The following is a 4,534-nucleotide window of genomic DNA, read 5'->3' as shown; positions in this document are numbered from 1 at the left end:
AAAAAAGAATACAACCACAAATGAAATGCAGCAAACAAAAAAGAATACAACCACAAATGAAATGCAGCAAACATAAAAATAGACGCAAACAAATGAAATGCAGCAAACAAAAAAAGAGATGCAAACAAATGAAAAGCAGCAAGGCTTAGCTTTAATCAGTCAAACCCATTTGCTCAGGAATAAATTAAATACTTTAGTGAACCAAAAATTTTTTACAGCTATTACCTGGCTTAAGCCAGGAAACAGATATTAATATCTTGTCAAGAAAACTGGCATGGACTTGTGAGATCTCTTTAGGTACACGCAGAAAGCAGGGTAAAAGCCTGGGGAATAACAGTAATCTTGTATTGATTTAAGAATGATTAAAGAAATAAAATACAAAATACATATGTGTGTAATAGTTGGAATGAAATACATAGGTGTGTAATAGTGTGATAGTTTAAATGATTGATGTTTTGTAACCACAATGTCTGTAATGTATGACTGAAATATATAATCAGTATTCATGATCTGTGGTAACAGTAACAACTTGATTGTTATATGTTTTCAATGATTTCAGATAATGGTAAAACAAATTGATTATGCTTTGAGTTGATTGTGTTTTATGGTACATTATAAGAAGACTGTAGGGTTGAGCACAGGAAAGGAACAGAGTGAATTAAGTCACTGGCACTGAGCTGGGCGGTGGCCTCAGAACGATTGCCAAAAAAGGTAATAACTACCAGATGGCCAACAGTAAAAAGAGAAGTATTGCAAAGGAGTTGCAGCAGTCAAACGCAAAAGAGGGAGGTTGTGTATTACCAAATTCAGGGTGGGACAAGGTTTGGGCAGGACGGTACTTTCCGATAAGATACTCGGGAAGGATGAGTCATGAGACCTCTCCCATACACAACTGTGGGCCAAGAGGGTTTAAAAGCCAGCGAGCTGGGGAGGAAACTGTTCTTAGTCCGCGGCGCTGAAGGAGAGTCAACAAGAGGACGCAGGCGAAAGATCAGCAGAGGACCACACCCTGGGACCAGGGGAAGAGTTGAGACTTCTCGCCGCAAAGAAGGACAAGATCCGTCAGCCCCAGCCCTGACCCCTGAATCCGACCGTCTCCTCTGCCTCCATCCCACGATCCCTATTCTCACTGAGCGAGGCTTTAGGGGCAGGGCAACTCACACCCGTTGTTAGTCGATCTTGGCAGCCGAAACCTTTAGACGTCCTTGGTCAGAGTCTCTGTCCTGACGGGGCAAAGTCCTCTTTCGGAAAAGCAGCAAAGCCAATCTGTCCCATTTCTTCTAGACGAACAGAATCTTCATCACTTAGTGACCTTTGTCTTTTCCCCAAGTCTGCTGCAGTTGATTAGTGACACAGGTTAGGGATTAGAAAGAAGATAGGGTATGTTTAATTTTATGATTTGAGATTATTACTTGTTACAATTTTATAATTTCTTTTACTAAATCTGCTTGTCATTTACCCCTGCTAAAGCTTGCTTAATAAAATATATAATAAAAATAATAATAGAGGTTGTGGACATTGAATTCAATTAAGTCACCGATTATTGAAGGTTCTTCTGGGTTAAGTAAAATCTACATGCATGATTCTAGAAATTTGGTGGCTTCATACTTTCCTTTGGCGAGTAATAAATAATGGCCCTGGGACTTATATCTAAGTCACTAAATCCAATCTAGCCGATAACAAGTGCACGTTATATTAAGGAGGAAAGCTACCGTTAACAGGAGTGGTTGTTGAAACTACGCGGCAGTGAGTGCTACTCTGTCGACTGTTTCTCAATTGAAAAGGGCCGTAACTTCTGGATCTGAAGGTAGTTAGAGCTAGACGAGTTTTCTCCGCCGCCAGTTTAAACAGAATTTCTCTAGTAAACCTATGATAGGGTAAGACCCAGGTTTCAGGGATTTTCCGGACCTGTTAGACAGAGAACTGATCAATAGTCAGTCAGTGGTGAGGTTAGGGCGTGGCTGGCTATTGCAGAATAACGAACAATCTGTGTTTCACCTCCACTCAAAGGGGAAAACTAGCAGGAGTTTTTAAAACGATTTGCTGGGAGTCATGGGTTCTCTCTCGGTGTACCGAACCTGGAGCGCCTGGCCAGCTGACAGCAGGCGAGGGGANGCAAACAAATGAAAAGCAGCAAGGCTTAGCTTTAATCAGTCAAACCCATTTGCTCAGGAATAAATTAAATACTTTAGTGAACCAAAAATTCTTTACAGCCATTACCTGGCTTAAGCCAGGTAACAGATATTAATATCTGTATTTCACCTCCACTCAAAGGGGAAAACTAGCGGGAGTTTTAAAAACGATTAGCTGGGAGTCATGGGTTCTCTCTCGGTGTACCGAACCTGGAGCGCCCGGCCAGCTGACAGCAGGCGAGGGGAGCTGGCTGTTAATGCAGCAAGAGCAGACATCTCCGAAAACGTCGGCGCAATATTGTAATTAAGTGATTTATTGATGAACCGAGCAGATATTTGAGATCTATACATCTACATTCTTGCCTAAAAATATTGTAAAAAATAATTTTGTGTAATTTTAAGTGTAATACAGCAAAAATAATTTTGCCGCCATTGCTGCTTCTAAAGGATGCAGACCCTAAATTTGGACACAGCTGTTTTTTGTTTGGCTCCCTCTAGTGGTCTGGAGCACTTCCGTTTTCAGCACTTTTTGTTTGCATCTTTTCTTTTGTTTGCTGCATTTAATTTGTTTGCGTCTCGCTTTTTTTGTTTGCTGCATTTCATTTGTGGTTGTATTCTTTTTTTGTTTGCGTCTCTTTTTTGTTTGCTGCATTTTATTTGCTTTTTGTTTGCGTCTATTTTCATGTTTGCTGCATTTCATTTGTGCACATGTCTAATTTTTTTGTTTGCATGTTTTCTCTGTTGCTGCGCATTTGCGCCTGTCGGCCACCGTACATGAGGGCCTAAAATCGCAAGAAAAAATTTCTGATGTGTGCAAATAAAAGTTTGTTTGGCAAATAACTTTTTAAGTTCATGAGACAAAAATGAGTTATTTAATTTTAAAAAAGGTTTTTTTAAACAAAACGTTTTGTTTTTTAAAAAAGAAATCATTACAATTCCAAAAGTTTTGATTACAATTTTATTTTACTTAACTCAGGTTAGTTTTTTTTTTATTGAATAATTGGAAAAAAAACAATTAACTTAATACTCTGCGAACCAGACCCTAAACTTACTTAAAGTCTGGATTGAGTTTTTTCCCCTTCATTAATGACCCACTTTTATTACATGCATTATATCTATCATGGTAGTTCAGGGTGAGTTATTTTTAATTCTAAATGAATATCCTTGTTGGGCTTTTATTTAAGTGCTATTCTCCTTCAAGGTATATTTACCCAACGCCAGAATAAATGCAATGTACATTACCCAGCAAAGGAAATTAGAAGATCGGACATATATCCATTATGGAGATGATCGGTTTTGGACAGTCGATGTGCCTCGTACTGCATAAGCAATACTGAAGAATGACTGTTATCACAAATGATACAGGGAAGAAGCTTTTTATAGTTATCTTGCTTTGCTAGCAGAGTAGTTAGCTAGCAGCTAGCTAATAGCACATCAACAAGAGCCTAATGTCTGTATGATAAAAATACTGAATCTGCATAAGCAATACTGAAGAATGACTATTATCATAAACGATACAGGGAAGAAGCTTTTTAGTTATCTTGCTTTGCTCGCAAAGTTGATAACTAGCAGCTAGCTAATGGCACATCAACAAGAGCCTAATGTCTGTATGATAAAAATACTGAATCGATAGATAAGAACAGTTTTTCCTCACCTGGCTGTCTCCTCCGCTCAGTACTTCTTCAGAGAAAGGCAGACGCAGAGGCCTGTCAGTGTCTATTGTATTTCCTTACCTCTCTGCTCAAACCTCTACTCCGTGCTGAAGCAAAAACGATACTTCAACGTTTTCCGTTATCTGACAAGTAGCAAGTCTTCTCCACTTTATTCACCAAAAGCTGTTCTGTAATCTGGAACGTTCGCTACGTTGAGCTCCGCAGTTAGCCGCCATGTTAGCCGCCTTATTTCAATGCGCGAGAGGCAATTGCGTCATGCATCACGGGCAAAAGGTCAAAGGTAACAAGGTGACCGGAGGGCTTATGTTTTTACAAAAAATAAAAATAAAAGAATAATTTTAGTACATGTTATTATGTGTCGGAAGAGGGTTTAGAAAATAATACCAAAAAAAAAAAAAAAAGTTTGACCAAAAGGGCACTTGGGGGCAAGGAGCAAAAGGCGCAGGTGCTCAAGCACCCCCAGCACCCCCTCTGCACGTGCCTGCCAAAATGGTAATATATTGAAAGCACAATATAGTTATAATTTTTGTTCTTTCAAGAAATCCCTGGTAAAAAAAAAAAGTATACTTTAGTATACTTCAAACATACTTAAAATTGTGAAAGTACACTTTAAGTATACTAATTATTAAGTGTACTTCCTATAAGTATATCTGAAGTATACGAACAATACACTTTCGAAATTAGTACTTTAAATACACTTAAACATAATTGTACCAAAATACACTTTTA

At 38.6% G+C, this 4,534-nt stretch overlaps 1 long non-coding RNA gene across 1 annotated transcript; it reads left to right on the top strand.

Annotated features, from left to right (window-relative positions):
- The first annotated feature begins 595 nt into the window (after positions 1-595).
- LOC107835454 (uncharacterized) lies at positions 596-1,989 on the top strand. Its single transcript, XR_001661268.1, has 3 exons — positions 596-607; positions 905-907; positions 1,550-1,989. It is a non-coding gene; the product is annotated as an uncharacterized LOC107835454 (long non-coding RNA).
- The last annotated feature ends 2,545 nt before the right edge of the window (positions 1,990-4,534 follow it).

Source organism: Poecilia formosa, unplaced genomic scaffold (genome assembly GCF_000485575.1).
Source record: "Poecilia formosa unplaced genomic scaffold, Poecilia_formosa-5.1.2 Scaffold2653, whole genome shotgun sequence".
NCBI classification, from domain to species: Eukaryota; Metazoa; Chordata; class Actinopteri; order Cyprinodontiformes; family Poeciliidae; genus Poecilia; species Poecilia formosa.
This window is presented reverse-complemented; position numbering and strand designations above follow the sequence as displayed.